The sequence below is a fragment of the Falco peregrinus genome, chromosome 3 (genome assembly GCF_023634155.1).
Source record: "Falco peregrinus isolate bFalPer1 chromosome 3, bFalPer1.pri, whole genome shotgun sequence".
NCBI lineage: Eukaryota > Metazoa > Chordata > Aves > Falconiformes > Falconidae > Falco > Falco peregrinus.
The window spans coordinates 86,584,803-86,596,477 of NC_073723.1; the positions used below are offsets into that span (position 1 = coordinate 86,584,803).

An 11,675-nucleotide genomic window follows, 5' to 3' on the forward strand; every position below is an offset into this window, starting at 1 on the left:
GGCTTTTATAAGCTTTCCAGATCACACATTAGAGTGAGAGAGAGAGAGGGAGGGAGGGAGGGAGGGATGGGAGGGAGGGATAAAATGCACACACACATACACAGGCACACGCACAGATCGGAGCTTTGTAAAACAGGCAGCTATAGGCAAGGACCCTAACTGCCACGGTATCGCATCGGGTATGCTCTGCTAGCCTATAGGAGGAGAGGATGGATGGATGGATGGATGGATGGATGGATGGATGGATGGATGGATGGATGGATGGATGGAGCAGAGCAGCCAGCGAAAGCCGGAGTGTGTTGGCGTCTGGGCAGCGCAGCCTCCCCGGGACAGCTTAGCCCTAAGCAGGGAGCCAGGAGGTGAAGGGGGAGCCGGGATGGTGGTGGTGGGGATGGCAAGGGCTCTGCTCCCCCCACCCCCAAAAAAAAAATCCCCAAAAAAACCCCAAACAAACAGCCCCAACCAACAGCCACCAAAGCCCCAACCTGCAGGGGTTCAGCGCGGGAGAGGTGCTGGTCCCCGCAGCGGGATGCGCAGACAGGGCTCGCCGCTCCTCGGGTGCCGGGAGGGAGAAGGGGCTGCTGGGGCTCTCTCACCGTGTCTGTGTGTGTGTGTGCGTGTGTCCCGGAGCTGGCAGCCTGGGGGGGGGGGGGGGACGGGACGGGAGACTGGACAGGAGGGCGGGGAGCCCCGGGGCAGAGGCTCCCTCTGCCCCAGAGCCCGGCAGGCGGGCGGGGGCTGGAGCTCCCCATCGCCCCGCAAGGGCTTTACCCCAGGGCACTCGCTTTGCCTAGGGAGGAGACAACAGCCATTAACCATTCCTTATTTTATTTTTTTTTACTCCTTTTCTAGCATCCTCCCCAACTCCTTGCTCTATCAACACCCGCATATGGGGGCGGGGGAGGGGGTATCAAAGAAATGCAACACCCCAGGGGGGCAGGAGGATGGGGGGAAAGGGAGAGTTTGAGCAGATGGAAGAGGAGGAGGACATGGGCTGGAGGAAAAGGCACATGCTGCATCCCAGCAGCTTTGGGGTAAAGGTGCTGCCTCCCGGTTTACAGCCCGGAGAAGGTCCCCCGGTAACGAGGAGGCTGCCGAGCAGAGAGGGGGTGTGGGAAGGGGATGGAGGGGAGACAGATAAAGCTGGAGAAAGGGGGGAGAGCGGGGGACTTCAGCATCCTGCCAGACTTCAAGACCTGCCCCTTGTCTTTAACCCTTTCTACTCCATGAGGAGGAAACTAGCCCTTTTCCCAGATAAAACCACCACCTGCCCTGCTCTGGGCTGCTGCCCCCCCCCACCCCCACACCCCCCACCCCATCAGTGAAGGGGCACAGACCTTCCCCAAAGCGCAGAGACAAAAATCACAGCTGCCCTCACCCTCTGTCCCTCTGCCTCAGGGAGGGTGAAAAGCACCCCATTCCTCCCCCCAGGGACTCTCCCAGGGCACCTCCATCAGGCCGCCCCTTGGCCTTCCTCCCCTGTACTCCCTTCCCTTCACCTCATCCAGCCCTTTTACCTCCATTCCCACATCTCTGAACCTCTTTAAATCCCCAAAAAAACTTCTGGGGAACGGGGAAAACAGGAGAAAATTGTTCATTTAGGGGAGCTGAAGAGTAAGCCCTGGCTGTGGTACAGCATGGCGAACCAGCATCTCCTCATCCCCAGCCAGCACTGCAGCATTGTTGGCCAAAGGCATCTGTGACATCTCCAGTTAAGCAAGGACTGGAGCAAAGGGGCAGCTGGGGCCTGAAATGCTTGTTTTTAGCCGACAGGCGGCTATGCTGGATTAGCACGGTGCATGCTCCGCATGGAAATCTCTCTCGTTCTCTCTCCAGCCTTTCGGGAGTTTGTTTGGCTGGTTTGTTTTTCTTCAAGAAGGTTTCCCTGCTCCTCTGAGTCCCCCAGGGATTTCTTCTCCACTTCACTTTCTCCAGCTTCTCTTTCTCCACCCCCCCGAAGGTAGAAGCAGGAGAGCAGAGAGTTTTGGTGGGAACCACAGGGTGCCTGTCAAAAGGAGCCCATGCAAAACAGCAGGTCCTACCCCTGTGAGCCCCACAGTACAGCTAATGCCATGCTTTTGGGGTGGTGGGGGAAGTGGTGAGACTTTCCTTCCCCATCCTGTGGTTGAGGAGGTCAGGCAGAGCAAGGTGCAGCTAGCATCCCTCCTGTGTTGTAGGGCAAGGAAGCTCAGCACAAGGAAAAAGTGCCAGGAAGTAGTACTGACAAAACTAAAACTGTTTCCAACTCCCACTGCTGCAATGGGACAAGATAGAAATCTCATCTTGGTGGGAATGGGGAACTGGTCTGGATGCAATCAAAAATTTCACTGCAGCCCATTTCTATGCAGTCCTAGATAGGAGGCCCATGAATCTCCAGACCCTCATTTAACAAAAATGTAAACATGACCCACACTTTAAGAACATAATGAAAAGAGGTCTGATCTCTCTGTTTCTCACTGTGTGCCCTGCAGGCAGAACTTGGGGCCAGCTGCAACAGTGACCAGGACACTGGAGGATTTGGGGTGTGCAAGTGGCTGAAGTAACAAAATGCAGTCACCTGGTCTCTTTGGTTTTGCACATCTGTGAAGTGCTTAAGAGGAAATAACTTTACTGTAATGCACAGGCATCTGTGAAACTCATTGCTGCAAGCTACCTCTCCGAAGACAAAGAAGTCCATTTGCAGAGCAAGAGATGCGCTCAGCACATCAGATCTTTTAAAGTCCAAGTTTGGGGAGACATAGACCCTTCCTTCCGTGCTGCCAACAGAACTAAAACATGTAATACCTGTGGCAAGTGGCCTACTTTATAACAGTCTACCTCTAAGTCATCTGGTTTGACCAGGTTTTAGGTCATTTTTCATCCTAGTCCACTCATGTGGTGAAGACAGGCAATCCTTGCATCCTCAAGCAAAAAGGGGAGTATCATGCTGGAGAGTGGGCCTGGATGAGCAGCCATGCCATGGAAAGGGATGGAGAAGTTGCATTAACAGGGTTTTTCCCCTCATCAGTCTCCACAGTTCCCAAAGGTGCCTCCTAAGGGAGTCACTGGGCCAACAGCACTGGAACACACCAAGATGTAAAAACACCTTTGCTCTGGTGGTTGTCTCCATGCTCCCCATGTATGGACCTTCCCAGGACCATGCTGCCCAGCCCTAGGGCTGCACCATTTATTTATGACACCAAATGCCCTGCAACAGAGATCCCAGACCCATTTTTCTTGAAACCATGCAGAAATAACCAAAAGGCCTAAGCTCAGCCCAAACTGGCAACCACTGTCCCACCACCATAGGGTGTGAGGACTCCTGAAGTTACTCAGGACAGATATGGGTTCCATCAGGACCTTCCAGTGTCATTGCCAGAGGAAGGAGAAGCAGACAAGACTAGCAAAAACAGAGATTTCAAGGCACAACAACTTCTTGGACACATCATTCCCAGGCCACCATGGAGGTACTAATAAGGCCAACCCACCCACAACACTTCATGGGGAGGTTCTGGATGAGTTTTATGGCAAACACTGGTTTTGCTGTGCAAAATCACAAGCAAGTGACAACTGTCATTCTCCTCTCCGCTACAGTCTTGATGCTTTTGCCCATGGTCTGTTTTCTGTCTGGACTTTGCAGATGGGAAGGCATGAGTTGGATCCAGATGTAACTCTCTGCTTCTCTCTGACAAAGGGAAACAGCAAACAATACAGATAAGCAATCCCTCTACTCCTATATATGCTTTAAATTTAGACCATGCTTATTGCACAGAAAACGCCTCTTCTTGTCAGAGCCAAAACTGGTCAAGATCAAGATGGGATGTGAAACATCTAAGCTCAAATACAGCGTCCCTGGGAATCTGCAAAGAGATTTTGGGAGAAGGAATAAGCTGCACAATTCAGGGGCCTAAACCAGTCTCAGACTGCAAAGTACATGAAGGAAACATGAAATAGAGAGCAAAATATCTTCTATATACCAAATATTTGCACCTGCTTTTGAAGCACTTAATACCGATGGAAATAAGCTGTCTGAGCTGGTAGTTGTTCAGAGCTGGTTTAGATTTACTTCCGTCCCTCCCACCTCCCACATTGTGAAGGTAGGCTTGTGGTCCCATTGGATTAATTATCTATCCCTAAAATCTGCTGGAAGCACAATTGCAATGTAGAGAAACTGAGCCCAGTTTGTTGGAAGAGTCCCCTCCATCCAGGGGCAGCCCAAGCCACCAGAGGTGTAAATGAGGATAGTAAGGAAGAAACAGGGAATGTCCGGGCTTCCCAGGGTTGTTTGAGGAGGATAACTGCAAAGCAGGACTGGTTGTAAGTAATGAGTGTACTTTCCCTCCAGCAACAGAGCCTGTGTTTACATCTATAACACCCTGCATTGTGCCTGGCTAAAGGTCTGCTTGAAAACTTCTAATTTTCAGCCAGCCACACCCTTCTGCCGAAGTGTGACCTGGAATAACTCAGCCGCACACAGGGCTTGACAGGGATTTTCCCATGCCCTTTTCTCACATAACTGCTGGGTTATGGTTTCTACCTCACTCTTCTTGTCTTTTTATTATTTTTTTTAAAATTAATTTTCATTCCTGTTACCAGCTGTGGTTTCTGCTGCCAGGGCCTGCTCCAGTGTGTTAATGCTTACATCATCACACGTCAAACCTAGCAACTACAACCTCTCCTAAGTGAAAGAGAGAAAAATGCTATCCCTCCTTACATGGGCTGTATTACGTTAAAGAATTGTCTCTGTTCAAGGATTGCCTTTGCTCAAAGACCTCCATTCTTGGACAACATGTTAAGAAACTTCTCCTAAACCAGAATTTTAGCATTTAACACATTTTATAGAGTTGTAAAGTAAGGTGAGGCAGCAGTGCCAGCAGTGCCAAGTGACAGCATGGAAAATCCTAACTCCAGCCCTCTCCTCTAATCAGCTTGTTTTTCACACCAGGGTCAGGGGACAACTCCATGGAGCCCAAAAGTGGGATCCCAGTGAGGGGAACAAGCACCAGCACATACATGGTCATGACCAGTGATGGTGGCTGGAGCTTAGGTAAGTGCCTGCACTGTTGGTGAGGAAGCCAAGCCATTGCCAGGGTCCCAAAGCTCTTGAATCATCAGGGGAGAGGATAGAAACCCGCTCCAAAAGTATTTGTGATGCTGAGTCTGGCACTCTAGGAAGGAATGATGGAGCTGCAAGCCTAGATGTTCACAGGTCCTCTTCTTCTCCAGAGCTTTGCACTGATCCTGATCTTTCTTCTTTCCCCTCCCTGTCTAGGGAGGGAAGGGATGGGGAGGAGATGGTGAAGTCCTCCTGCTGCCTTCCCTCTCAGCACCAATCCTCAAGATTCACTGTTGCTCCAGCTCCCTTTCCTCCCTTCCCCCACACACTCTCCCTGTGTCCATTTCCCCAACAGGCACATTCTTGCAGGGATCACAGGAGCTTTACAGATCACTCTTGGCTGGAGTATGGAGGGACACCATCACCACCCTCCTACGGCAAGGCCAAAAGCTGGTAGAGATCCAGGAACCGGAGGCTGAGAACCAGTAGTCAGAAGATAAAAGTAAAGGGTTGGGGTTTTTTTTTGTTTTGTTTTGTTTTTCTTTTTTTTAATGGGGGGTGGGGGTGGGGAAGGGGATTATTTTAATTAGTAATAAACTATTAAAACCTTGAAGGTGCTTGTCCTAGAGGGAGGTGCATTGCATCTGCTTGCGTTATGGTGAGGCAAAGAGTGACGCAATTGCCAGTGAAGTCAAAACCAGAGCATCCCAAACGATCGCATAAAAGGAAACTCTAACGTTCTCAGCTCTTCCTTATCCTTGTTTGGAAACTGTATCCACAAGAGGCAAAGTGCTGAACACCTTCTAAAAGTAGCATTGGTAATAATAATTACAGTGTCTTTTCCCACAATAGCAGCTGGAGACTGCTAGCCACTTTTTTAAAACCTTGGTTAGCACAAAAGGTTTCTTGGATGGTGTAAAAGCAGATTCATTCACAGGGCTTGCCTTGCAAATGTGTTTCCCATGCAGAGCTATAGATGGCAGTACGTAGTATTTACGGAGTTGTTTCCCCAAGTAAATCTCCTTATTTTAGCAGAAAGCGAGAGAATTTCATTTCCGTGTAGTTACGACGTGCTCCAAATGAGAACTCCTAAATCAATGGTGAAAGTGGAAGTAATACAGCAAGAAAAGCCTCCATGCCTGAGTACTGGCAAACAGAGCTTGAAATGTAAAATACCTCTGTGTTGTACAGGATTGTCTATCCCCTTTCACAGGGATGATACCTGGATAGTTAAACAAGAAAACGATTTTCCATACTGGAAAAAAAAAATTAAGATATGTGAACTGGCTGTCACGAAAACCTGAAATAAACTCAAAATCCCAGGATCACATTCACAAACCAGTAGCTAAGCGTGCCGTGTGGACCTAATTCAAGTCAAAATACTTTACTTTGATTCCAGCTTATATTTCTGCTTTGTTATTGCTTTAATATCACTAGGTTAGCTTTATAAATTCAAACTCATTTTTAAGTAATAATGTTTGGGGGCTTTTCCCCACAAAAATACCAACACTCCTTCTTTTCCCCTTATAGTAAAACACTTCTTTTCCATAAACTGGAGACTAATTTCAATAAAGTGACACTTCTAGCCCAAAGAGAGCTAAGAGTTGTACTGAAGAAATATGCAACTTGTTGCGAGTTTCTTTCTCTTCCTAGCAGAGTATTTGCTGTATTGAAGCTACTCAGTGAAGGGACTTGATTAACTGAAGCTTAGTGTAAAGCAACTTCGAAGCCTCCCGACTACTCAAGTACTGGGTTTGCATTGGATCTGCTAACGCCTCTGACAGAGCTGGGGCAAACTCACACCTTCTCCACCCTTGCAGCAGAAGCAATGACCTTTACATCTGTGAAATAAATAAAAAAAAATGAAATGCAGAAAATAAAAAAAAAGTCTCCTACAGGAACACTGCCTGCTTTCCTATTGAAAATGCCCCGTAGCAATAAGCCCACTAAAAGGTGGGATCTCCAACAGTCATTTCTAAATAATCCTAGCTAGCAAAAGACCAGACCTGTAGGTCATTGTGTTGGGCTGGCATGGCAAGGGTGTACTGGAGGGGTGGGTACAGGGGGGCTTCTGTGAGAAGATGCCAGAAGCTTCACCCTTGTCTGACAGAGCCCTGATGGGTTCCTTTGCCTCTTGTGGATACAGTTTCCTCATCTGCGAGAGGGACCCGCCGCTGGCCCGGCCGAGCCCATCAGCGACGGTGGCAGCGCCTCGGGGGTAACGGATTTAAGAGGAGGCGGGAACCCTGCCGCGGGAGAGAGGAGTGGGAGCACCCGGGAGCCGCGGCCCTGCAGCCCCCGGGCGGTGCCGGAGGGGCCGGAGCCGCTCCAGGCCCGCAGCAGAGATTCCCTTCCCCCCCAGCCCGCGGAGCCCCCGGGGGAGCAGCTCCCCCCCCGCAGCCCGGGCAGGGCCCCCCCCGGGGCAGGGGGTGCCCGCAGGGGGCTGTGACCCGCGGGCAGCGGCGCTGGGGCAGCTCCGGGCAGGGCCTGTGGCCCCGCGGGGAGGAGCCCGGGCCGGGGCCGGGCCGGGGCAGGGCCGGTGCCCCCGGGGGCGGGGGGGCTGGGGCCGGCTGGGCCGGGGGGGCTGCGCCCGCGGGGGGGACACGCTGGGGCAGGGGGGGGAAGGGCTGCAGCTGTGGGAAGGGCTCCCGCTGGAGCAGGGCAGGGAGGGCTGTGTCCCGCCGGAGGGACCCGCGCGGGGCGGGGCGGGGCGGGGCGGGGGGAGCGCCGGGGGCCGGCGGTGAGCGGAGCGCAGCCCCAGCGCCCGCAGGTGGAGGCAGGACGGGGGGGGGGGGGGGGGCGCTGTGTTAAGATTTTGTTTCTCTTAACCCTGCTCTGGTTTGATTGGCGATAAATTCAGTTCATTTCCCCAAGTCGAGTCTGTTTTGCCGGTGACGGTAACTGCTGAGGGACCTCCCCGCCCTTGTGTTGACCCAGGAGCCTTTTCCCTCCCTGGCCCAGCTGAGGGGAGTGATGGAGCCGCCTTGGTGGGCACGCAGCATCCAGCCAGGGTCAACCCACCACAGCCCTCTTCTTATCCCCATGTTCCCAGCACCCATGGACTACATCTCAGTTGGTTTACATACAAGGATGCAAGTAAAATTTTCACTTGCATCAGAAGAGGTAAATTAAAAAAAAGAAAAATATCTCCAAAAGTTCACACAACTGTGTGCTTCCAGCCTCATTTTGCAGATTCAAGCAGTTCAAATCATCTCCCAAGTTTAATTCTTGCAAGACCAAGTGCTTCCAGGCTCCCACAGAAACCAATGGAGCTGAAGGGTGCTCAGCACCTTTTCAGATTTCTTCCTTTGATGCTCACATGAATGAAAACCTATGGTTTCCCCATAGCTGTATTTTACCTAAGCATGTTTTCTGTGTGCTGAAATCAAAGGCTGATCCTGTAACTGTATAGCCTATTGGACCTAAGCATATCTTCTATATGCTGTAATAACAAGGTTGATCCCATAATGTATAGTTTATTAAACTTACCTTGGAAGTCCTTCAACAGAAGGGGGGATTAATCCTGAATAAGGGAAGGAAAAAAGTTACTTTAAAACTAAATATTCACCCAAACTCAGCCACCTAACCTTTGTGGGTTTTTTGGGTTTTTGTTGGTTTGGGTTTAGGGTTTTTTTTTTATTATTTTTTCCCTCAAATGTAATTATAGTGTATGCTGGAACATGTCTGTTTATGATAATGGAGAAGCCATTTATCAGACAGCTTATCACTGACTCCTGCCATAAATCACTGAGATCAGCTGGGACAAGCCTGGCTTTTGAGCCATTTGGTACCAAGCATACAATTCATTCTTAGATGCTTACACGTTCATAAATACTCCACAGATGCTTCCACCAAAGTTCAGAAATTCTACAGATTAAATGCTGTTTCTAAATACAATAACCTCTGATCTATTTTACTTTTTGATGGCAACCTGCTATTTTAGAATTTGCCCACTTCCTTCATCAATTTTTCTGGGGCTTTCATTTCAGAGATTGGCTGTTCATATCTGGCAGTAACCTGTTTTATCAGCAGTGCCGTTCCAGCCAAATTCTTCATTCCCCCAACACCCCTCTAGAACAAGGCAGTTTCTACACCCCACACTAACAAGGGAGAACAACAACACACAGCAAATAAATGTTTTGAGCCAGGTCTTATGAGAAGCCTTGTGGCAGAGGCAGCAATGGAATCCAGACTTTTCCAGGCTTACTTTGACCATAAATAGTTGCAAGGATTATTACAATGACTGAATTTTTACCCTCCTTTTCCATGGAAACATACCATGATGCTGCATGCGTTCTTCTCTGCTTTCTCTGTGTTACCACCCTGAAGGCTGAAGATTATTCCCTTTGAATGGAGTTCAGCAACCATTTTGGTGTTGGTGCTCTTCTAGGGAAGACTTTTTCTCCCTTCTCACAGCTGTTTCCTTTAATCTGAAAATAAGTCACTTCAGACAGAAAGAACATATTTTTCTCCCTCTGAGTGTTGAATATAACATCGTGACTTGTACATAAAGCCGGTTTCAATTATGAGGCACTTTCTTATGACCTGTTAAACATAAACCTCTGTGAAATCCATATGTAGTCAGGGACAGAACAAGAGAATAAAATTAAATGTTTAAATAAGCTTAAGGGACACAGTCAAGTCATATTAACCTCAAAGTATACAAGTGATGCAACTGTTGTAAGGGGTTTTCTTTTCTGGTTTTTTTTTTTTCCCCTCTTCCTTTTATTTTGAATGACCCTCAAGTTTTTCAGCCAGAAATGAATGCAACTGCTGCAGTTTGAGTAAAATCTAAACCATTATTTTCATTATGTACTTTAACGGAAAGCAAGATTGATTGCACTCAAGGACCTTTGCTCTCTCCCCAGCATTTTCCACCCCATCCAGGGGACACCACAGACCCTAGAAACCATCTCCCCATTTGGTTAAAGAGGTTTTAGTTTTAGCTGCAAACTTTGGAGGCTGCTGGAAAATTTGGAAGGCAATCATGTAACAACCACTGATGTGCCATTTATGTAAGGAAAAGCTGCTCATCTGCTTTGGAAAACATGGGCCTAAGGAGATTAAGACAGAACAGTCATGATCCACAAGCGTGGTGATGGAGCAGGTGACCCTGGGGCCCTTTCCAGCACCAGCTGTATCCCCAACCCTCACCTTGATCAGACTTGGCAACACAACCTAAAAGCCCACATGCTGGTTGCATTTGTCCTTTCCCTCTTCCTAAGTGACATTCTGCATTTCCTTCAAAGAAGGCTGTGCTATTCAGAGGCTTATTTAATATATAATGAACCATGTTTGTTGCTTATTTGTTTGGGTTTTTTTTTTTCTTCCTAGTAAGAGTGTTTTTACATCAAACCCCACGTTTACTGTCAGATATTGATAATTTCCTTCCCATTCCTCACCACACAAAAGCCTCACAGGACTACAGAATACCTGAAGATGAGGATCAGATCAACTGATGTAAATCTGGGATCAACAGAACAGGCTGAAGCCCATGCTGAGGTACCCAGTGATGTTTGAGCCATGAGAAAACAGTAGACTTCACATTAATTCTTTTATTTGGATCAGGGGGTGAGAAACATGCCTCAGATCAAGAGGCACACAAATCTTTCACATACCTTTGGCAGGCACAGGCTTAGTTTTCTGCACTTCTGGTGCGTAGGCACATGGGCACATTCATGGCTAGATGTTTTGTCCCAAGCACCACCCCAGTTTTCCTTCAACTCCTCCAGACTTTATCATTGAATCCAATGCAAGCCTGCCAAAGAAAACCCAGGAGCTTGTAAAAGAATTGGTAAAATAGGAATAAGGATCTCCAGGGATGTTAAAAGTCGCAAAATCAGCAACTTCACAAGAGTGTGGGATTGAGTTGAAATAATTGGAAGAGACTGAGAACATCCTACTCAATACAGCTGCACATTCCTTTCCTGAACCTGGTTTCTCTTTGCTTAGTGAGCTGATTTACTTTAAGCTGTATGAAGAACTGTTGGAAGTCACTGTGCCTTTCCTGGTGTCACTGAAATATTTGCTCCAATGGCACAATTATAACATTTTTACATGCATGATTAAGTGTGGAAGCCAGTCCATGGCGTCAAACACTGCACACTGTAAATGGTTTGGGGCAGAGACCCTCTTTCTGCTCTGCTTTCCTTGGAGCTCTGCTGAAAGAGGTCATAGAAATGACAAAAATTCATAAAATATACCATGATTTTAACAATGTATAACTTGTCTCCTGGGTTTACTGCATTCCCCCAGAAGGGATCCGAGTCTGTGCAATGTTGGCCATGACCTGTTGGTCACTGATGGAGGTGCTGATAAAGACAAAGGAGCAAGGCCCTGTGTCTTCAGAGCAGATATATTTTTCTTCCATACTTCTGCAGAATAAACCTGATTGTGTTGCACAGCTAGGAAAAAAACCCTCAAACACCCCATAATCTACAAACAAATGGCCTTGCAGAAGCAATGATCTCACATGTGCACATGAACATGACGTTTTTGGGCAAATATGGTTATATTTGACACTGTCCCACATGACTTCCTTGTCTCTAAACTGGAGAGACATGAATTTGATGGATGGACCACTCAGTGGATAAGGAATTGGCTGGATGGTTGCACTCAAAGGGTTGTGGTCAGCAGCTCG

General features: G+C 48.4%; 1 long non-coding RNA gene across 2 annotated transcripts; it reads left to right on the plus strand.

Moving 5' to 3' along the window:
* Positions 1-103: 103 nt before the first annotated feature.
* Positions 104-5,530, plus strand: LOC129784142 (uncharacterized). 2 transcript variants are annotated; one of them, XR_008746572.1, is made up of 4 exons: positions 104-179; positions 2,472-2,539; positions 4,925-5,026; positions 5,391-5,530. It is a non-coding gene; the product is annotated as an uncharacterized LOC129784142 (long non-coding RNA). The 2 variants fall into 2 exon arrangements; XR_008746571.1 differs by having other exon boundaries at positions 4,925-5,530.
* Positions 5,531-11,675: the final 6,145 nt, after the last annotated feature.